We start from the raw sequence: 24,288 nt of genomic DNA on the forward strand, positions 1-24,288 counted from the left end.
GGGGAGAACTACAGACTAATCTGGGGCAGAAATTGACAAAGTCCAGGTGAAACTAGATGAAGTCAGTCAGTTCTCAAGTCCCTTGTGTTTATCACCCATTTACTGGTCACTCATCAGATTTGTGCATCAGACTTAAAGAAAATTGTGCATTCCTTTAGAATATTCGAGGTCCTTTTACCTTTTTTTCCTTCGTCTAAACAATCCCTAAAAATAAGACAAATTCCTGCCATCCCTCATTTTTCAGAGGAAAAATATGGCTCCAAAGGGTTATTTGACCAAGGTCATATAGTTTTCTGAATCTTTGTTTTGTTTTAATTTTCTGATTCTTTAATACTTTCTCCACTATATCATGCCACATATTACTTGTGGGGCCCACCTCGATTTCTCTGGAAAACTGCTCTTCAGGCATTGCATGATTTCTTAAAACAATGTTTTACTGAGATGGTGTAACAGGGAAAATCCCACTGAATAAAGTATCCCCCCTAGTGGGATGCCGTACTTTCCCTTTGACTAGGGCTTCTTTTCAAAGAAATGCTCTCAGCTTCCCACCCCGTGAGAACCTTTGGCGTAGATTTAAAAAGAATAATTATAATTATACCAACACCTAAAACAAAAAACACCTTAGTTGTCCACGCCTCTTAAACTTACAAGACTCTCCACCCCACCCACATTTACCCATTTTTGCAATTTTCCCTTTCCAGGACTACACCAGGCATAGTCCCAGCCCGACCCGGGTCCTAACTCCAACCCTTTCCACACCCAGGTGCCTCCCTCCTTCCCTGGGTGGGTGGGCTAACAGGAGAGCCGAGGACTCTCTACAGCCCTTTGCCCCAGGCAAGGTAGCTGTAGTTAGCAGCCAAACTGGGCATGCTCAGAGTCCGCCAGCGGGGGCAGGTTTGCATTACAAGCATTTGCACTCCGCGGCTGGCGGGCGGTTGCAGCTGGAACCCCAGTGACTGGAGTTGGAGTTGCCGGGAGTTTTCCCCCTCACCCCTCCCTAGCCGCGCGCGCGGGAGAAGGAACCCGAGCGGAGGAGCCAGCCCGGGCCCGACAGAGCCCTCCTAGCTGGAGCCCTGCACCCCTCGCGGGGTAAGCCCCGCGGACCGAGGCGGCTAGAGCCGGGGCGCGTGCCGCGCACTTGTACCTCCGGGAGCAAAAGCCGCGTTGCAAGGTAGGGGCTCGGGAGTGGGGAGGAGAGAAGAAACAGAGGGGCTGGTGAAGGGAGGGAAAGGTTGATGCAATTGCAACGCTAGCTTTTGGGGAGCTGCCCGTTCTGTTCAGATGCGGCTCCTCTGAGGAAGGGGCTGCAGCAGTGGTGACTGCCAGCAAGATGCTCTTAAGTTTGCAGGCAGTGATAGAGGGGGCTTTCTATCCAGGAAATCTTAGTTGCTCAGTGAATATTGAGAGTATCTTTCCCCATCCCCTTTTCTTTCCCCAGTATTAAATCCTGATGTACATAGGTGGATTGGGTAGACAGCGGAGCAGTTTTTTTTTTTTTCCTGAGAAAGTTAAGGATGGATCTCTTCCCCTTCTCCCCTTTTCCATCAGAGGAGAGGATCCCCTTTTTTCTCAGAGAGAGAAGGGGGGGGTGTTGCTTCCGAGGCCACGAAAAGTGGGCGAGCTGAAGGGGTAGGCTCTGCTGGAGCTCAGACTGAGCTTCCTAATTTCTATCCAGAGACTGAAATTCGCAAATAACCCCAGATCTTCACTCCTGGGATCTTCCTGGAGGATCTCGGCTGCCAAACTGGAGGCGGATGCTTCTCCCCTTGCCCTGGGGCATTTGCTTTTGGGTCCTATCTTCAGATCTGGCTGGAGGCAACTGGCGTTTTGAGTTTGCTGTGGTGAGCGCCAACTCGGGGTTGGGTGCCTGCCAGAAACCAGTCTCCCATATGAGTGGGACTGAAAGAAGGGGAAACGTGATTAGTTTGGGGTGGATGAGTGTTCCCTGCCGTTCTTGCCTATAGAATTTTTCCCCCCTCTCCCTCATTGCCTCTTGGTGGAAACACATTCCAGAGAGTAAAAGACTAAAAAAGGAGGGTTGGAGGGCAGGGCCGGGTTGAGAGTTAGGGATGACATACAGTTGCTCCAATAGTTGAAACAAATGTGTATCTGTTCTTGACTTCAGCTCTAGGTCATTGGGGGTGGAGAGGTTTCATAGCTAACTGACTGTCTCCTTCCTATTTTTTCCTTCCCCAGGGGCTAGGTGGGATAGATTAGGAATGATTGGGATCACCCAAAGCAGAAGGCTCCCCAAATTTGAATCCTGACCGTCCTGGGACACTGGAAATGTCATTTTATGAAATGCAGGTGTGTGGAGGATGCTTAGGGTTTCTTGGAGTTTTTCCACTTCTTGTTGTGAGTTTTGGGGTTTGTAGTGCCCAAGAATCACTCTGTCATAATCCAGGAGCTGGGAAAGCTTAGGTTGAGAGCAGCGAACTGCTATTTGCCTTAGAGGCTGCTGGTGGGAATCATTCCAGAAATGATTATGCAGGCTAGAAATATGCCTTCTTTTTGGCTGAACACCTTGGCTTGTTGAGCTTTGTGTGCGAAGTTCTTAAAGGGACACACATGACTCCAAAATGCCACACTTTAAAGGGCTTATCATCAGAATTGCTGCTGGTTTCTTGCTTTGTATTTTGGGGGGCATGGAGTGAAACTGGAGTGGCCAGGCAGGGTTCCAGGCTCTGCCACCGAGTCCCTTCAGAACTCTGCAAGGTTAGTTTTGTACTTTTTGCCCAAGTTCAGAACTCTGGCTCTTCCTGAAAAGAGATTAACCTCAAACTACAAATATTATTTGGTCATGGGTAACTCTAAGCTTTTGGATTTCCCCAGTGTTCCTTTTAGTTTCACAGAATATTGTTCAAATAATACTTAAGTGATGACTATCTGGTAAGGAATTGGTAACTGGTACATCTACTCCATCCCTAAGACTGAAGGGGTTCATTTGTGCTAGCTTTTTTCTAGACAGTAGGAAAGGATCTTTAAAAATAAAAAAGAGGGGCAGCTGGGTGGTACAGTGGATAGAGCACCTGAGTTCAAATCCGGCCTCAGACACTTAACATTTACTAGCTGTGTGACCTGGGCAAGTCACTTAACCCCAATTGCCTCACCAAAAATAAATAAATAAATAAAAAGAAAAAGAAAAAAGAAATGTAGCTTCTCATTTTGATGCAACTCCATTATAATATAAAGCAGTGTCATTTCCCCCCCCTCCTTCTGGTTAGAAGACAGTCCAAGTTTGATGCTGGTATCTTTACCCTTATCTGAGGAGGAAGGCAGATCTGAGGCAGTCACAAAGGAGAAATCAGTTAGGCAGGCCATCCATGAAGTTAACTGGACCATTTGAGGAACCACATACATACTTCATCTTCCTAGCTAGCCCCAGGCCTAAACTTGGGCCCTGGGAAGAATGGAAGAGTATGCATTTGGGGAAGGTAAAAATTGATGTCCTTTGTTGGTTATCTGTTACCAGGAACAAGTTATGCTTTTTACTGCTTAAAAGGGAGGTTGAATATATATTTGGGGCCTGATTTCTAAGTGAAACTACTGGTAACTCTTTCATCTTTAAAGATTATTAATGAGTGCCAGTTATGAGCAAGCAACTGTGATAGTAGAATGTAAAATCCTGGAGGTCAAGAACTATCTTTTTTTTTTTTTTTGGTGGCTGTATCTTCAGTCTCTGGCAAGGTGACTTTCAAGTAATAGGCACTTAATAAATGCTTGTTGAATTAAGTGACAAACTTGGAAATACAAAGCCGTTCATTGTTTGGGGAGACAGAGATGTGAGGAATGGATTTTCCCCTAGATCTCAGAAAGAGTGCTGAATACATAGATAGAAAACCTGGATTGAGTTATGACTTCCACTTACTGTCTGTGTGACCTTGGGCAAGTCATTTAACTTCTCTGGGTAAGTTTCCTCATTTGTAAAACAAGGGCAGGTGGGGGTGGGGGTGGGGGTAGGGGTGGGAACAGCACCATAATTTTAACTCTAGAATTTATTCTGTGATCCTAAATAGGAATTTCTGTTTACCTAAAAGCCTACAAGTTGGTAATAGTTACTGCTTCAATTCCATTCCTTTTTCTAATACATCCTACAGCAGTTTCCGAATTGATGTTTCTAAAACACAGATTTTACCATACTACACCTTTAGATGAAAATTCTTAGTGGCTCCCTATTATTTCTAGGAGAGAACACACCAATCCTAGAATTGAAAACTCTCTACAACCTAGCTCCCATTCCCCTTTCCAGTCTTTTCATTACTATTTTTAACCAATTGCACTCTTAATTCCAGGAACACTGGTCTACTGATCCCCCCATGTCTGGAGTGAACTCTTTCCATATAGTCATTGTTTAAAATCTCTGGACTTCTCCAAAGCTCAGTTTAGGTACTTTTCCTGATATCCTTAACTTATCTATCTTGAAATTACATTGTATAGCTTTGTATGTACTTTGTATTTATTAATGTATAGTCCATCTCCATAAGTAGAACATAAATTCCTTGAGGATAGGGGTCTTTCTTTTCTTATCTCCTCTTGCTATCATAGTGCTTTGTACTTAGTTGTTCCTTGATAAATGTTAGCCACATTGAATTGAGTACTGGGACCATCCCCTTCTCCCTCCTAGGTTAGTACAAGAATTCACTGTGACAGGAGCAAATGACTTAGGAAGTTGGTCAAATGACTCTTTCCTTTGGTGTGTAGCCACTCTGATTACAAGAAGTCTATTTTATACTGGTTTACACTATCTTGCTTCTCTCAAAGTATATTAGTTCCTCAGCAGGAGATGGAAATCTCTTTTCTTCCCTCCAAATAGTAAAATGCTTAGCCTCATGCTGGTCTTGGGCTCCTAGGCCTCTCTAGCAAAGTCTCTTCAACATGCTTTGCTCCATAAAATTTCACCTCTGCTTCTAGACTCTCCTCTGGAATCTCCAGTATCTGGGCAAGAGAATCTTAGCAGTTTCAGAGCTGGTTTCACAAGAATTTAAAGTTGCACCTTCTCTCAGTGGGAAGCTTGCCCCTGTGCCCTTGGAAGAACCCCTTTCTAACAGATGACAAGAACAGAACCCTTAGGGTGACCCACTTGACCTTTGTGAGCATCAGTTTCTTCTTTTGTAAGACAAGAGGCCTAGACTAAATGACCTACAAGGTCTCTCTACTGCTTTAAACCCTATGTTCTTATGCATCAGTCAGAATCTAAGTAGGTCTTCTTTCTGTAAGCTACTGCTATCTTGGTAATGTAAGGATCTTATCTTTCCCAGCTGTCTGTCAGGGAGCAGGAAGGGAGAGCTTTGGGAAGATCTGTTAATGGTCTGTCAGCTTTGTAGATTTCCAAGGCTATTTCACTAATGACCCATATAACTTACATGCTGCTAAGTATTTCTAGTTTAGCCCAACCTTAAACTACCCCCTAAAATTCTTATCCCTGCTGAATTGCTGAAGAAAGAGAATAGAGTGGGGATTCTTAACCTTTTTTTGTTTTGTGGATCCCTTTGTCAGTCTGGTGAAGCTCATGGCCACTTTCTTAGAATAAAGTCTCCAGTCATCAAGCCTTTATTAACTACCTACTGTGTGTTGGGGATTGTGCTAAGCATTGTTTTTAAATACATAAAATACATAGAATGACAAAGGAAACCAATTACATTGAAATAAAAAAGCAATTTGTTTCTCTTCCATATTCAAGGAATTCTCTGAAATCTATACATAGGCCCCAGATTAAGAACAATCCCTAGAATAGAGTAAGGTGGATTCAGGTATTGGGTCAGGCCTGTTATACCCAAAGTTCTTTTGGGTGTGAATTTATCTGACTTTAGATAGTCCTTGTGGATCAATTTGAGTTAGCAGAGGTGGAAGAGATCCTAAGGTCCTTGGGGTGGGGGGTGGGGCAGTTTACTTTTGGCTTTTACATTGTGGTGCTCTCAAAGCAAACTAGACTTTGCTTTTCCCAATGCATATCATCAATTGCTTACTTATTTTTTAGAGAACCATGATGATCCATTAGATTGTTTCATACTTTTCTTTCCTTCCTTCTTCTTCCCTCCTTCCCTCCTTCCTTCCTTTCTTCTTTTTTTCTATTTATACACATATATACGCATATATGTATATGGATACTATAGCCATGTGAATTACATTATAAATAGAATGAGTGAGCTTGGGGAATGTTAGAACAGCCTGTGATGACCTGACTTATTTAATGCTGGGAGTTGAACAGGACAGTGATTTTCCTTTGACTTTACCATTTAAATGACTTGGATTATTTTTTGTCTGTGTGAAAGTTTCTCAATGTTTAAGCATTTTTCCAATTTCTCTAATGTCTGAAATGAAGAGAGAGAGCTGGGGCTAAGGATAGACAAGGTGGACAGCTACCCAGCACACAACACATAGAGACATGATGTCAATGACGATGATGATGACGATGATAAGAGACAGTATTTATATGGTACCTACTATGTGTCAGTCACTGTCCTAAGTGCTTTACAAATATTATCTCATTTGAGCTTCACAATAACCTTGCAAGGTAGGTACTATTATTCCCACTTTACAATTGAAGAAACTAAAGCCGACAGGTTAAGTCATTTGCCCAAGATCAACACAGCAGTGAGTGTCTAAGGCTGGATTTGAACCTCAGCTCTTCCTGACTGTAGGTCCAGTTTTCTAACCACTGAGCCACATAGCTGCCTCATAAGTGCAATGAGGGACACTTTTTAGTATTCATTTCTATAAAAGTAACATATTTAATATCAGAGAATTTGGCTCTCTGTGGCATGCAGGTATTTCATTTTGTAATAAATTCAAGTCCCATGTGTTATAGTGAATATTCTGAGCTGTCACTGGAGGGTGAGGAGGTAGTGTAATTTTTAAACCTTCTCTAGGATGCACAGATACCTTGACCCAGATCTGCTAAAAGACCAACTATATTTCCCTTCTGGGAATAAAAAATACTACACCAATCTGAATTTATGCCATACTCCTAAAGTGAGAATTCTTTGAAAGAGATAAATAAATAAACAGATCACATACACATATACAAACATGCATAAACACACATAATCAGGTTGCATGTATGTGTGTACACATAGATGTTTGTATATGTATGTATTTTCAGAGAACACATATTCAGAACTAAAATGGCAAATACTGTTTACCTTACTCTATTCCAAAAGTTTTTAAATGAAAATCGATCCATAGATTTCAAGAAGACCATGAACTTGGATAGGAAACAAACTACATCTTTATTTTAATATGTTGGTTTCCTTTGTAATTCTATGTATTTTATTCCATGCATTATAAACCATTCTGAGGAGTCCATGGGCTTTACCTGTTTGTATACTATGAATTTGTATGGGCTTTACCTGTTTGTATACTATGAAACATGTAAATATACTAAAAAGTATTTTGATGGTGCCTCTGGTTTCTCTAGTGTAGGAAATACCCTGTCCTGATACAGGCAAGCAACTGTGCTGCAATTTATCCTTTTAGAGAGTTACCTGGGGGCACTGAAAGGGAATTGGTTGTCTCTGGATCACATAACAGGTTATTGGGTGAGTTGAGAGCTGGGCCTTGAACTTGGGTCTTTCTGATTCAGAGGTTAGCTCTCTCTCCACTATGCAAAGACTACTCTTCAAACTAAAAAATAAAATAAAATACAATTAAAATGTATTTCTTGTGGAATGGTCTTTTCTTTGCACATTTCTTTCCTTTCAAATGAAGAGGTTTTATGTCATTTAATAATCATTGCTGTCTTTTGGCTTAATCACTTTTGTTGTTATTTTCTTCTGGACCTTCTTACAATGTGAACTCTTCATTACCATCCATTTATAGTAACAGTTGTTCTAGGTGACACTTTAGATAACACTTTAAAGTTTTTCAAAATGCCTTACATGTTACCTTATTTGACCCTCACAACACTCCTGGAAGGATGGTGCCGTTATTACTCCCATTTTACAAATGAGGAATCTAAGCTTCAGAAAAATTAAGAGATTGCCCTTAGCAAGTTAAGGACTTGAAGTAGAATTACAGCCCAGGTTTTTCTGTTTCTAAGTCAAGTCCTAGCTTCCTTCAAAGCACAATTCAGGCACATTTAGTGTTTTCCTACCCTGCCTCCCTGCTTCCCTCACCAATTGCCTCTGGAACTTTTGTTTTTACTTATCTATGTCTATGTTTTCTCTTTTCATTCCCCTGTCTCCATAAATTCTTTGAGGCAGGAATAATTTTCTTTTTTTCCTTTGAATCTCTGTGCCAATCTCTGTGCATTCTCTATATAGGCATACCTTGGAGGTTCATTTCCAGTCCACCACAATAAAATGATACATTAATAAAGCAAGTCACATGAATTTTTTGGTTTCCCAATGCATATAGAAGTTACCTTTACACTACACTGTAGTCAGTGCTATCCCCCCAAAGAGAAAAAGACCAATTTGTACAAAAATATTTTTAGCAGCTCTTTTTGTGTTGGCTAAGAATTGGAAATCAAAAGGATGCCTATCAATTGGGGAATGGCTAAACAAACTGTGGTATATGGTGATGGTGGAATATTATTGTGCTATAAGAAATGACAAGCAGGATGACTTCAGAAAGGCCTGGAAAGACATGTATGAAATGATGTATACTGAAGTGGGGAGAATCAAGAGAACATTGTGCACAGAGACAGCAATATTGTTTGAAGAAGAACTGTGAATGGCTTGATCATTCTCAACAATACAATGATCCAAGACAATCCCAAAGGACTATTGATGAAACATACTATCCACCTCCAAAGAAAGAACTGATATTGATGGAATAGACTGAAGCATGCTATTTTTCACTTTCTTTTATTTTTTTTCCTTTTAATCAAGTTTTCTTGTACAAAATGACAAATAATGGTAATACTTTGCATAATCATAAAAATAGTATTATGTCCAAAAAAGCCAATGTATATACCTTAATTAAAAATACTTTATAGCTAAAAAAATGCTAACCATCATCTGAGCCTTCAATGAATTGTGTTTGCTGGTGGAGGCTCTTGTGATGACTGCTACTGATCAGGGTGTTGGGTGCTGAAGGTTGGAATGTCTGTGGAAATTTCTTAAAAGTAAGACAACAAAGAGGAGATGCTTTTGTTCCCATTTTGGAGAATGAGGTAATACTCTTCCAGTGCCTTCCATCCCACCCTTTCAGTTTCCTCCAGAACTTTACTCTTTTGATCATTTCCTGCCCTCAAAACTCCTCTTTTCTGCAGTCATCCTGTTGTTATCTATGCTCAAGTCTCCTATGTCCTATTTTTCTTATTTGTTGTTCACTTGTTTCCATTGTGTCCCACTCTTCATTACTCTGGGGTTTTCCTGGCAAATATAACTAGAGTGATTTGCCATTTCCTTCTCCAGCTCATTTACAGATGAGTAAACTGAGGCAAACAGGGTTAAGTGACTTGCCCAGGGTCACACAGCTAGTATCTGAGGTCAGATTTGAACTCAGGAAGAGGAGTCTTCCTGATTTCATGCTCAGCACTTTATTCACTGTGCCACCTAGCAGCCCTTCTGTGCACTAGGAAGCTTTGATAATGTTAAGGGCTAAAATTCTAGCTAGTCTGTCTAAAATATCTAATGAGTGGTCACCAATAAATTATAAGCTTTAGCAAGAGTTAGACTTTTAAGCATTTATTAAGGAGAATAAGAATTTGGTAAAGAGAGAGAGAAAGGCCTAGATTCCTATCTATTAAAGGGAGACCACATTTCTAGCTCCCTTCTCCGCCAGCGTCCTCAGGAAAGAGAGCGAGACTGAGCGCCAGTCTCTTCCTTCCTCCTCCCACTAGCCCGCGTCACTTCCTGACTCCTGGTCTTGCCCTCAAAGACCTTCCCTTCATGGGCATAACTCCTCTACAGTAAGTATCCAGCAGGTGGCGTTATTCCAATCGTTACAGTCCCCCCTGTTGTTCCTCAAGAAACAAAATGTTTCCTTGACGGAACAGTAAAAACAATATGATAACTATTGCTAACTAATAATATGTGAACAACAATATAGAAAAGGAAGAGAGGAAAGTTTTGTCCAGAGGGGCGATTTTTTTTGTCCTCATGAACCGACGCTTTGACATTAGTCTTGCAAAGGGAGGGCCTCTGCAGAGAATACATGTTACAGATGGTGTATATTATAACAAAAAGAGAAAAAAACCAACAAAAAGAACAAATCAAAACTGTTCATTTAAAGTCTCTGAAAGTCTTTTCTCAGATGTCCTCTAGGTGTAGTCATGGAATGGAAGTCTTTTCAGGGGTTGATGTGTGGATGCTGGTAATCAGCCAGGAAAATTTCCTACAAAATTGAGCTTAACACAACTTTTCTGTTAAGGGCTAAAATTCTAGCTAGTCTGTCTAAAATATCTAATGAGTGGTCACCAATAAATTATAAGCTTTAGCAAGAGTTAGACTTTTAAGCATTTATTAAGGAGAATAAGAATTTGGTAAAGAGAGAGAGAAAGGCCTAGATTCCTATCTATTAAAGGGAGACCACATTTCTAGCTCCCTTCTCCGCCAGCGTCCTCAGGAAAGAGAGCGAGACTGAGCGCCAGTCTCTTCCTTCCTCCTCCCACTAGCCCGCGTCACTTCCTGACTCCTGGTCTTGCCCTCAAAGACCTTCCCTTCATGGGCAGAACTCCTCTACAGTAAGTATCCAGCAGGTGGCGTTATTCCAATCGTTACAATAATTAAGGCCTCTTAGGTGGCCAAGAAAACCCCAAACAGCATCAGGAAGAGTCCATCCACAGCTGAAATGACTAAAGAACAGCAACAACAACCACCTGGTGTAGGACGTCAGAAATGGGAAATAATTGAGATTTTCCTGTTTGAGTCCTTGCCCCTCCTGATGAAATGCCTGGCTTTCATCAGCATCTGGGAGCAGCTCCATTGTCTTGGACAGAATCTGGGCCTGTCCCCCCTAAAGATGAGTGACAAGCTAGAAACATAAGCTGGCTGTTGAGTCTGGAGAGTGCTGCCCACTGAATCCCCTTCTCCTGCACTGGACTGGAGATCATCTCACCTCAGGCTTGCACTTTTCAGGGGTGGATAAATCCTGACCTAATCCTGCCCCTCCAGGGATCTGCTTGTCTCTGCTGTTACAGTGATTTGTCCAGCTGTTCTTGCTTCTGGTGTGACAGTGATGTAGATGTGCTCTTTCCCCTTGTCCCTCCACTCTCGGGGGTCTCAGTTTAAGAGCTTTCTGTTTTGTAAGGGCCAAATTAAAGGCATGTACACTCTTGGTATCTTTGGCCAGTTTGCTTCTTCTATAGAAATCTCTTAATGTCCTCAAAAGGAGCTGCAGTGGACTGACTGGTATACCTATTAACTAGTTGATTTATAGTGCACTGGTACACCATTAACTGGTTGATTATTGGCCACTCACTTTATACAAGTGGATATTTAAGGTAATCCTTGTCCTGGCTTCAACCTGCCTCTTTCAACTTCATTCCATACTCTGTCCCAGACACATCAGACAGCTTGTTGTTCTACCAAATTGTCCCACCTTTTCTTACCTCTCTGACCCTGTGCATGTTATCCCCCATGCCTGGAATGCTCTTCTTCAATATCTGTTGAAATCCTTTCCTTTCTTCAGGCCCCAGCTTGGGTGTCATCTCCTGGATGATAGCTTCACTAAACCCCCTATATGAGATCTTTCCCCTTTTTGAATTCTCTCATGACATTCTATTTGGAATTCATAGTATACTAATTTTAGTTCTTGAAAAGAATTGAAAGATTCTGTATAATCTCCTAATTTAGCAGGTAGTAATTAGCAGATCTGGAAGCCAGATTTTCTGATTCTAAGTCTTTTGCTTTTTCATGGATGATATTGTATTGATGTGCTTCATGGGTGATAGAGTATATATCTAGCCCCGGCATACTATAGGGCTTCTTCCGTTAGTTGCATAATGACTCAAGAGTAACCTCAATAGTCATCTAGTCTCACCCACACTCAAGAAGGTCTACTTACCTAACTCTACTTACTTGTTAATAATATGGTAGAGATGGATCTCTACTATAACATACTTGATAAGCAGTTATTCAACCTCTGTTTGAAGACCTCCATTGAAGTGGAACTCACTGCTTCCCTAAGTGATCCATTATATCTTTGTATAGCTCTCCTCATGTGGAAGTTTTATCTTACATCAAGCCCAACTTTCACCCAATACTCGTGATAATCTGTTTATATGCTGCATTATCTAATAGAATAAGCCTCTGGAGAGTAGGGACTAATCTTCATTTTTGACTTTGTATTTTCAGCACCTAGCACGGTGTTTTGCAGCTTAGCATTGGTGCTTCATAAGTTTTGAGTTGAATTTAGGACTAGCCTAGCTGAGTTCAGTCATCATTATCAGTGATGGTCCCCCCCACCCACTCAGCAATTCTAGAAGGGTTGAAATCTACATTGTTGCAGGAGATACCTACAGTGAGGAAATCACAATGCTTGAATTTTCCAAGTTTATCTGTCCTATCTCCCTTGTGACAGACTATATATTATTATTCTTACCCACTTGTGTGGCTAGCATAATAAAGGGAAGTCTAATGACATACCACATCTTTTTCTCAATGCATTTGCCTAGCTTGCTCTTTCATAGTAGGCACTTGAAAAATTTGTTGATTGGTACCTTTCCTTCATGTTTTTCTAGGGTTACCATGGAAAAAAAGAAATAACAATGTAGCAAACAAATGGACTGGCTTTTTAGGAAATTGGTTGGTCAGCTCTGTAGTTCCTGAACTGTTATGTCAAACTGAACAAGCTGTCCTGTTTTATCTCATTTCCAGTTGTGCATTGAAGCTTTCATATAAATCATGCTGAACATTAGAGCAACCCCTTCAGTAGCTGTGTCAAGAAAAAATCAAGTGCTCATTTTACCGTTTCCAAAGATAAAGTTGGCAAGGCTCATGTTACCTCCTTTCCTGATAATAATCAGCACTTGGTAGAGGAAAGCCTGCCTGTCAGCCTCCTTTGAGCTATAGGTAATTATTAAAACTTTATTGGTTGATTTATTGGGTTCTCACTTTATATAAGTGGGTAAACTCTTCGATTTTCAGATTCTTTCCTGGAACTCACTGTTTGGGACTTGGGTGTTGCTCCTCTTTTTGCTGACATCTTTTCCTGCAGTGACAAAAGCACCTTTTTTTTTTTTTTAAATCGGTGCTATTCTCTTTGTTCAGGACATAACTTCTTTTATTTGGGAATTTATTACTTTTGTCCCCCTGCATAAGTTTAATGTCAGGCAGCCATCCTGATGCTATTTTGTTTCATGAAGGTCAAAAATTGTTTCTTCAGTATTGGGTCACTGAGGTTCACAGTCCATTCCTGGAACATCACTTCCAGCTTATGGGAGAGTGGAGTTTTTAAGCTTTTCCCTGACCCCCAGCTCTGATCACAGCTTGCTCTAATTATCACTTAGACTCAGAAGGACTGAATTCCCAATAGGGGAAATGACAGCGCTGTTGAATTAGACCCAATCCAACAATCCAGATTGAATTAACACCATTGGTTGTTTTTTCCTCTCTTGTAACAGGAGTTTCCAGGAGTCAGGGGTTATCGAGTATATAGAGTGAATGTGTGTGTGTGTGTGTGTGTGTGTGTGTGTATGTGTGTTGTCTGGCCTACAGTAGTCCAGATGCAGCACAGTCAGGAGAGAGGTAATGACTATGTAGCTGTTAGAAAAGAACATGGCCATGAGAAGAAACTGATTTGGAACAGTCAGTCCCTCATTTCCTGACACCCTATTCTACTCCCTTGGTAGTATTTCCAGGTCTCCCTCTGTGATGACTACTGTCCTCCTCAAACTCCATTTATCCTACCTGGGACTGAAAATTCAGCCTTCATTTCAGGACTCCTGGATTTCTTAAATCCAAAGACCCTCTTGAGTTTTTTGGCTTGACTCCTAAAGGACAATCTATTTACTTTTTTCAATCCCTCCCCTAACTTTTCTTTACTCTCCCTGGGGTAGCATCTAGTTCTATCAATTTCATGGTCAGGGACAAGACCTTGTATATAACAGGTGGGTTTTTGCCTTATTTTACCTGGAACCAAGCCTCTACCTTAATGACTTACATTCAGACCATATGCTCTAAACCTTGCTTCCTTATGCATTTCCATCTTTCCTCTTCTCTCCAGCAGGGAGTGTCCTGTTTGCTTTTATTTGTATCCTCACTACTTAGTATAGTGCCTAGCACATTGTGCTTGATAAATACTCTATATAAATTTTCACACTGATACGCAGATCATGTTGTTATTATAGGCAGAACCAAACAATAACTTTGGAAGACCCAGAAATGCCTTTCCAGGTCTTTATTGTATGGTCTCGTGGTAAATGAATATTTCCCTAGTGTAGGACCAACCATACCAGCTGTGTGACTGGGAAAATAGCTTAATAGTCTTTTAATCAGTAAGCATTTGTTAATAAGCACATACTATGTATAAGGCACTGTGTTAAATGCTAGAGTTACAAAGAAAGACAAAAGTATGGATTTTGCTCTAATGGAACTCACATTCTAATGGAGGAGACAACATGAAAACAACGGTGTACCTATAAAACATATACAGAATAGATAAATGGAAGGTAAACTTGGGGGTAAGCACCAGCATTGGAGGGGATCTAAAAGGCCTCCTTCAGAGGCTTTTGAGAGTTGCATCTTGAAGGATGCCAAGGGGCAGTCAGTAGATGGAAGTGAGGCAAGAGAATTCTAAGTATGGAGGATTGCCATTGAAAAGATAGCATTGGCAGATGAAGGAAGGTTTGTGAATTCAAGAATGCAGGTAATTGTGGCTTAGTTATAATATATGGGGAGGGGTGTAATGTTTAAGACTAAAAAGAGGGGGCAGCTAGGTGGTGCAGTGGATAAAGCACTGGCCCTGGATTCAGGAGGACCTGAGTTCAAATCTGGCTTCAGACACTTGACACTTAATAGCTGTGTGACCCTGGGCAAGTCACTTAACCCCCATTGCCCTGCAAAAAAAAAAAAGACTAAAAAGACAGGCAGTCCTTTGAAAGGACTTTTAATGCCAAATAGAGCATTTTAGCTTTGATTCTGGATATAATAGGGAGCCTGAATTCTTCATTTGTAAAATGAGGGAATTAGACTATTGTATCTAAGGTATAGTGATCTTATAAAAAAGTAAGGCCGAGGGCAAAAGAGGTTTACTCTCTAGCTTGGTTTGTGTTCCTTTTAAACATTTTAATGAAAGGGTTACAGCATTTTTGGATCTAAATCGTGTCTTTGTTCTGAGGATGAGGGAGATTAGTATATATTTTGTTTGCCTTTCAAAACAGGGATGCTTCTGCAGCCTCTCCTCTGGGGAAAAATCACAATTTTCCTTTGGTGTGAAAGTCACCATTATGGTAATTACAACTTTAATCCCCATGCCATTATATCTTGTCTAAGTTTTGACAAAACTCAAAGTTGTGGATATGCGTTTGCCCAAAATATGTAGCTACAGCTGGTAGATAGACTATCTCCCAAAGTTGAGAAAAGAATATTAAATAGTTAAGTGCATATGGAGTCTTATGTAGTTTCTAGGGCCAGTACAACTTTCTAAGTCATTTGCTTTGCCTCAGGCTTTTGATACCCATTTAGCCTTCAAATATTTAGGGGTTCTTTACCTTTTTTGGTATTGTGGACTATTTTAGCATCTGGTAAAGCATATAGACCCCTTCTCAGAATAATATTTTTAAATGAATAAAGGAAAGCCCAAACAATGTCAGTTAGAGGTTTGTGAAAATAAAGATGCAATTTTTTTTTCCAATGCAACTTCACAGATTCCCTGAAATTTGGGATCAGTGAACATCAAGTTAAGAACTTCCTGTTTGAGGTCTAATTCTCTTGGAATATTGACCTTTGTGTGGACAGTACCCTAAGATAGCTGGGGTTTTTTTTTGGGGGGGGGCGAGTAGATAGGGAGGAAGGAAAGATGTCTAGCCTAGTAGTGAAGTTTTTCTTTACCTTGAGGGTTGTCATGAAATTGTGGAAGGAACACATGACTTGGATCCTAGAGGTTTGGATTTGGGTCCTTCCTCCACTGTCCACCAACTATGGACAAGTTATAAGATCTGGGAGCTTCTTATCTGTAACATTAGGAGTATGATTTTCTATCCCATCTTCCTTACAAGTTTGTTGTGGGGAAGTGCTTTTGTGCACCATAAAGCTCTACTAAATTATTAGTGGTAGTTTTCTTTTGTTCCCCAGGGTCTGTTCTGAATTAGGAATTTGTCCAAGCTACTGGGTCAGTGGGATAGCTGTTGGGACAAATGTCCTGTGATCTTCAACTTTCCACAAACTTCTCTTCAAAGTGAAATTTCAAATTATTCTTCTTGTGGTCCAAGGAGGGGAACATGCAATGCTGACAGAGCAGTTTATTTTTAGCTCCTCCAGTGGAAATTTGACTACAGATAGACACTTTAATATCAACTTCTAGTTTTCTTTGTGGAATCCTGTCAAGACTGATGTCTCTCTCTTTCTCTATTCAAACACAACTCACTTAGCACGAAGGATTAACAAGAACATAAACTTAGGCAGGTGCCAATACTGAAGGAACAAAATTGGGCCACCATTACTCACCCACATTGCACAGGCTCTGGATTTTCTTATTGGCATGAATTTTTACCTTGGCACTGCCTTGCCCTTACTTTATAGGGCCAGGATTTTTAGTGGTTGTAGGAGAAACAGAGAGAGAGAAAGGAAGACAATGACTTTTGGGAGGTAGTGATGGAAGGTCATGGGCTTTAGCTGGGTGATTTTTATTTATTTATTCATTCATTCATTCATTTATTTACTTATTTACTTATTTATTTTGGCAGGGCAATGAGGGTTAAGTGACTTGCCCAGGGTCACACAGCTAATAAGTATCAAGTGTTTGAGGCTGGATTTGAACTCATGTCTTCCTGAATCCATGGCATATGCTTTATCCACTGTGCCACTTAGCTGCCCCCTAGCTGGGTGATTTTTAAGCCTGCTGCTAATGTTTCTAAACTCTGAAGGAGAAATTATCATGGTATTGCAAGAGCTCTAGAATTGGAAAGCTTGAGTTCAGATCCTAACTCTGGTATATCTGTGTATAACCTTAAGCAAGTCACTTAACTCTTCTCAGTTCCTTCATCCATAAAACGAAGGGATTGAACCAGATCATGTGTAAGCTTCCTTCCAGTTCTCAACTTATTATCTTATGAATTGTGTTTTGATTCTTCACAATTCCTATTAGGCCAGAGGGTTTTTCTTTGAATTCAATCAATGGTTATTATTATGAGTTCATTTTTCTGTTTGTTTATTTTGTCTTGCTCAAATAGAAATGGTCCTAGAACAAGTCATTATCTTGCTATTCTTTTGTATTTTAGATTTTTTTGTTTTTGTAATTGAATGAAAATATTGTGATGCATGTTCCGATAGAGCCTCTGTAACAATTTCAGTAGCAGATAGGTTGATGGTGATGATATATAATTCTTGTCCCATGTGGTTTTTATCTAATCTGTCAAGTCTCTCTTTTGAAAACTTTAATAACTTGGTTTGAAAGTTATGAGTGTTTGGCATGACAACTTCTATTATATACATTTTTCTTAAATTTTTCTAGGGCAGTACAATTAAAAGACAATAACAATGGGTAGGTTTTATGTGCAATAATGTGCTAGTTTCAGTTGTCTGTTGAATTGTCATAGATGTTTTGAAGTTTGTAATACAGAGAGTTGTTGTCTGCCGGTTAGTTTGTCAAGAATAGAAAGCTTCCGGTGTGTCACTCTTTCTAGATATTGGGTGGATGTTAAATTTTTGTAACCTCTCAGATCATTTCTACTGTTTCCTTGGAAAGCCTGTGTTAATTATTAAGTCTGGGCTTCTTAAAGATGTACTTTCTATAGCTCCTGATAGCAGTGATCTGATGCTATCATGCATCACACAATTCCTGCAAGCTTGACTCAACCATTTGTTTGTGATTTTCATTTGATTGGTTGAGTTGGTGTCAATGCTGCCTATGGATGGGGCTCTTGGTTCCATTCTTGGATCTTAGCCATTTCATGAGCTCCATATTGTAGTAAATCAATGTCAGTTATATTTTATAGGGCCTATGATGTCCATCTATTATCAGTCTTTATAATTGCTTTGTGAAGCCATGTCTTTTTATTCAGAACAAGTATTTCTGTAAGTTTTTAACCTGGTATACAGTAGGAGAATATCAGTCTTCTTCCTCCTCTTTTGAGGAAAAAGTGTTCATTTGGGTTGGTGAGCCCTAAATTTAAGTATTACATGACTTTTAGGATATTTTCTAAAGCTGTTATCATCTGTTTTATTATCTTTTTTTTTAATTATAAAAATATATAAATTATTTTATTATTTTCCAGCCACATGTAGAGATAGCCTTCAACATTTGTTTTTATAAGATTTCTAGTTTCAAATTTTTCTCCTTCCCTCCCCTCCCTCCCCGCTCCCCAAGACAGCAAGTAATCTGATAATAAGTTATATATGTACAATATCTATTTTATTATCTTGAGGGTGCACATTAACTGTTGTTGTCTGTCCTTTGTTCTTGATGTCATGACTGGCAGTGAATTGGATTTAAGTGAGACAGGACTATGCAAAGTCAGCAGCCTCACAACACACCAACTCTCCTCCAGAGCTGTCTGAGTCCAGTGACAAGATATCTATCAGGACAACTGGAGATGGCCCAGATGTTTAAGGCAATAAGGGTTAAGTGACTTGCCCAGGGTCATACAGCTAGGAAGTGTCTGAGGCCATATTTAAACTCAGGTCTTCCTGACTCTAGGCCCAGTGCTCTATCCACTGAACAAACTGCCTTTTATAGTGAAAATGGCATATATTAAAAAAAAAGGGGGGGGCAGCTAGGTGGCACAGTGGATAGAGCACTGGCCCTGGATTCAGGAGGACCTGAGTTCAAATCTGGCCTCAGACACTTAACAATTACTAGCTTTGTGACCCTGGGCAAGTCACTTAACCCCAATTGCCTCACCAAAAAAAAAAAAAAGGAAAGAACAAATCAATTAAAACGTCCAACCAAACCAATAAACACCTAGAAATACAAAGGGGAAGAGAGGGAAGAAGAAAGATAAGAGAAAAAAAGAGGAAAAAAAGAAAGGAGAGAGATTTCTGTGTAAACAAACTCGTACATACATAAACACCGGAATTGGGACTAGACCTCTTATCTCATGGATAGCAGGAACTCCCAGATGAGGCAATCCTCTCTACTAATAAAAGTCAGCAATTTAGGACTTTAGAGAATTGCCCAGGGCATTGAAAAGTCAGGTGACTTACTTGTTAGGTAACTAACCTGTTCTGGGTCACAAGTCCCATAGGTATCAGTTATTGTTTTCAGTAGTTTCCTATTCTTGGCAGAAATATTGGAGTGGTTTGCCATTTCCTTCTCCAGCTCATTTGACAGATGAAGAAAGTGAGGCAAACCGGGTTAAATTATTTGCCTAGGGTCACACAGCTAGTAAGTATCTGAGGCCAGATTTGAACTCACAAAGATGAGTCTTCGTGACTCCATGGCCAATACCATCCACCTAGCTGCCCTATAGGTATCAGAGACAGAGGTCTCCCTGGCTTCAAGGTCAGTTCTCTATATACTACATCAGATGTGTCAAACACATGGCCCTGGTCAACACTCCCTAGGCTGGCCTGAACCAAATGAAAACGTAACTGGGAAATACTTGACAAAGTTAAAAAACAAAAAAACTAAGTCAATTTGTGGCTGGCGGGGATCCTCATGTACAGATTAGTCACTCCTGTTTAAATTTGAGTTTGATGCCGCTATACTACAATATATAGTCTTTCATTTAGAATAAATATATAAAAGCTAAATAAAGATAGTTAAGGTCACTAGCATTTGAGGGGAATGGATTTTTTTAAGCATGGGGGTTCGTCAGGGCAGGGACACGGACAAGAGTGCCATGTATAAGGAACAAAAAAAAGTCTGTCAGGATCACAGTTTGGGAAAGGGGTCTAAAGAGGTATGATGAGGCTGGGCATGTGTGGTAGCCAGGCTGTAAAAAGGCTTCAAAAGCCAAGCAAGGGAGTTTATATTTTATCCCAGAGGTAAGGGGAGGAGGGGGTGGTACTGTAGTTTTTTGAGTGGGAGAGTGACGGTTAAATCTGTGCTTAAGATAAATAACTTTGGCGCTTGTATGGAGGATGCAGGGGAGTTGGGAGACCTGAAGAAGGGTGACCTATTATGAGGCCACTGCAGTAGTCTAGCAAAGAAATGATGAGGTAAAACTAAGGCAGAAATTGTATAAGAAGAGAAAAGGGGTCAAAAAGGCAGTGAGGAGCAGGCAAGAGAGCAAGAAAAAAAAAAACAACTAAGTAATTCTTCCAATTAGATAATCAACTTGAAAGTGAAATAACCAGTTAATTTTATTAGGGAGTATGTTGGGTGAAAAGTGGTGAGTTTTTTGTAGGGATGGGGAAGAGAGAGGGGAGATGAAGATTGCTTAGATATGAAGCCTTAAGTTTCTCTCTGAGTGTATGCATATATATATATGTATATATATATATATATACATACATATGTGTGTATGCATGTATACATGCATACACACATATGTCTGGCCCAGGGTCCAGATTTGTACTCAGGTCCTACTGACTCCAGGGCCAGTGCTTTATTCACTGTGCCACCTAGCTGGCCCCTGATTACCTTTTTTTTTTCTTTTTTCTTTTTGGTGAGGCAATTGGGGTTAAGTGACTTGCCCAGGGTCACACAGCTAGTAAGTGTCAAGTGTCTGAGGTCAGACTTGAACTCAGGTCCTTTTGCTGATTACCTATTTTTTAAAAGAATTTCCTTTCCTGCACCCAAACAAGGGGGAAGCAGCCATAATGGAATGGAATGGACTAATTGCCACAATTTAGGTTCTGGTCCTAGCTAGCTGCCATCTAGCTTTGTGGCCTTAGATAAGCCACTTATTCTGAGTCCTAGTTTCCTCTTCTGACCTACTTCACAAGGTGTTTGTAATAATAAAAAAGGATAATATAGGTGAAAATATTTGGAAAGTTGTGAAGTATTATCTAAATGTCTAGTAATATTATTATCATTAATAATTATAATGATTCAGTCTTTCAACAAACATTTAGTAGTCTACTGTGTATTAGGCAAGTTGCTTTGTTTTGAGATTACAAAGATTAAACAGATTGTTGCTCTCAAGATTTAAGTCCATATTGGAGTGGGGAGAACATATTACAATATCAATAGAATCATAGTCTAAAAAGTAAAATACGCAATAGTGAGTGATGGTGGTGGTGGGGAAGCAAAAGAGAGTTCCAGAATGCTTTAGGAAAATTCGAACACTTTTAAGTAGCGGAACCTGGGAAGACTTCATAGAGGAGGTGGTGCATGACTTGACCCCTTGAAGGAAGGGAAAGACTTTGAAGGTTCATTTTAGGAGGGAGTGTAGAACCTTATATTATTGTGATCATTGTCATGGTGTCATCATAATTATTCCCCACACCCTCCAAATAGAAGTCCTCCTTTGTGCCAAATAAGTATACTCAAACAGAATCACTCCTGGGTTGTCTGCAAATGTATTTCTTATTCTTTACCTCTAGTCCTTCTCCTGTCTGTCATGATTCACCATCAGTCCTTTGGAATTGCATCTGGTCATTCCTTTGATCAGAATTCTTAGGTCTTTCAAAAACTCTTTGTCTTTACAATGTTGTTATTATATATATTTTTCTTCTGCTTCTGCTCTATTCACTTCATTAGTTCATACAAGTCTTTTAAATTTTCTCAGAATTTGTTCCCTCTTCTTTTTCTGTATATCTGTATAATATATTTAATTCTATTCAAGTACTGTTATTTTTTCTGCTATCTTGTTTTCATTTCTTTCCTACAAGAAAAAAGTGTGGCTATGAATAGGTGTGTAAATATGGAACCTTTCACTTTGTATTTGATCTGTCCCCATAGGATTTTGTATAAGGTAGATCTGGCTATTGACTTTTTTTTGTTTTTTGTTTTGTTTTTTGTTTTTGTTTTTGTTTTTTTGTTTTTTTGTTTTTGCAGGGCAATGAGGGTTAAGTGACTTGCCCAGGGTCACACAGCTAGTAAATGTCAAGGGTTTGAGGCTGGATTTGAACTCAGGTCCTCCTGAATCCAGGACTGGTGCTTTAACTACTACACCACCTAGCTGCCCCTAGCTATTGACTTTTAATTTTTCTTTTTTAATAATTTGAAGTTGGAAGAAATAAAAAATTGTGTCTGGAATTCATTGGATCCCATTGGGAAACATTTTATTTAAAAAAAAAACTTTTAAAAAGCTATATGTAAAATATATTAAATTTGTTCCCAATTTTCAGTGACAAATTTAATGCTTAACTAGAAATGTTACATCTTGTAAGGTTCTTGCCACCTTCCTGTTTAAGACTTCCATAAAATTGCATATTTGTATCCTTAGGGCCTTCAGCCTCTGTGCTGAAACAAAATGTAGTAGCATTTGTAGATCTATTACAATGATGTGGTTACATATTTAAATTTATGTGAGGTCAACAGACTGAAGTCAAAGATATTCAGTGGTACTTACCAAGGTTGACACTGGCATTTATTAGTGTTTATTTCTGTCTTGAGACATTGAGGTTCAGGCATTGAGAGAGAGGAATTAGAATAACCTGACGACTACTTATCCCATACCAGTCTTTTCTAAATGCATTCAACTCAGGTGCTTTTACTGGAATCTTTTCCTTCTCAATCTCAATCAATCTCTCTCTCTCTCTCTCTCTCTCTCTCTCTCTCTCTCTCTCTCTCTCTCTCTCTCTTTTACCCTGTAAGTCAATAAAATTAAAGAAATATTAAGCAACTACTGTATGCAAGGCTCCTATGCTAGGCGTTAGTGATAAGGGTATTGAAAGGGAGAGGGGGACTAGACTTATGATTTAATTGGTTTAGGGAACTCGAGGGTGAGGCAGCTCCTTCTACCTACAAGTCAGTACCTTTTCTGTCACTCTTGGAATTTGTTGTTTGTCTGTTGTTCCCAAGGAGGACCTATGACATCACCAATGTCTTGGCCTGCAACTGAATTGCATTTAAGGCAGACAGAACTGTGCTGTCATCATCCTCACTCTCTCCTCCAGAGTCATAAGAGCCCAGTGGCAGGACAAAATTCAAGATGACTGTCAATGGAGAGGTTTAGTGACTTGCCCAGGATCATACAGCCAGTATGTGTTAGGAATGGGACTTGAATTCCAGTTTTCCTGAGGACTAAAGATAAAAAACAAAACAAAAATCAGTTCCTTCCCTCAGTGAGCTTACATTCTACTTAGGTTATATAACCTGTACAAAGTGTTTTCAAGAGGAAGAGTATGCTAATAACTGATGGATTTGGGGAGAAGATCAGGAAAGATTTTATATGGGTGATGGGATGTGAGCTGTTTTTGCTAGGATTGCACCAGTCAGAGATGAGGAAGGGCAGTGTGTTCCCAATGTTGGGGGACTATTTATGCAAAGATGCAGAAGTTGGGAGATGGCATGTAGTATTTGGGTAACTTCTAGCCAGCATGTATTTATTTCTGTCCATTTACCTGCATTAGAAATACAGTTCCAGGGGCAGCTAGGTGGCACAGTGGATAAAGCACCAGCCCTGGATTCAGGAGTACATGAGTTTAAACCCGGCCTCAGACACTTGACACTTACTAGCTGTGTGACCCTGGGCAAGTCACTTATCCCCCATTGCCCTGCAAAAAAAAAAAAAAAAAGAAATACAGTTCCTCCCAGGTATAGACTGTTTTTCTCTTTTGAATTTCTGTTCCCAAGTATTAGAATGCCTTGAACAAAGTAGTGATTACTAAATACACAGTGGTCGAATTGACTTGAATTGAATTTCTCCATAGTCCTTACAAATGAGCTTGATTAGATAGGTCAGATATCAGTTATTTGTATTTGGGTTACTTAGGAATACTGGCCTGGCTTTTTTAGAATGGGAACTTCTCAAAATGTGAGGTTCAAATGAACTATAGCTAATAGTCGAAAAGCACCATAATATATACAGAATTAACAAGGGGACTGTCCTTGTTAATTAGCAGAATGGCAGTAAGGATGTTGTCTTGCCATCCAGAACATGTCTGAAGCTTTGCTGTTAGGCAGGATGTACATTCTTTCACTGGTTCTTTTTAAATTTAAAATCCTTATATAATGGTAATAAATGTGATGTATCATATGGCTGGAAGGCTGATGCTATATAAGTTCAAAGCCTATTAAATATTTTACATTCATGTTTATGGGATCAGCATTATCCCCATTTCATAGATGTGACAAATATGGTTGAATCTTTGTGACTTGGGATTAAGTCTACAAAATGGATTTTGTGAC

The 24,288-nt window shown here is 39.9% G+C and overlaps 1 protein-coding gene across 3 annotated transcripts in view; it reads left to right on the plus strand.

Annotated features, from left to right (window-relative positions):
- The first annotated feature begins 817 nt into the window (after positions 1-817).
- Positions 818-24,288, plus strand: part of STXBP6 (syntaxin binding protein 6) — a 363,777-nt gene continuing 340,306 nt past the window's right edge. The window contains exon 1 of one of the 3 annotated variants that reach the window (XM_043987865.1): positions 818-1,171. The gene's annotated coding sequence lies outside the window, so the exon portion shown is untranslated. Of the gene's footprint in view, positions 1,172-1,732; positions 1,842-2,696; positions 2,716-24,288 lie in introns of those variants that run through there. The other 2 variants (XM_043987867.1, XM_043987869.1) reach the window with 2 other exon arrangements.

This window comes from Dromiciops gliroides, chromosome 2, assembly GCF_019393635.1.
Source record: "Dromiciops gliroides isolate mDroGli1 chromosome 2, mDroGli1.pri, whole genome shotgun sequence".
NCBI lineage: Eukaryota > Metazoa > Chordata > Mammalia > Microbiotheria > Microbiotheriidae > Dromiciops > Dromiciops gliroides.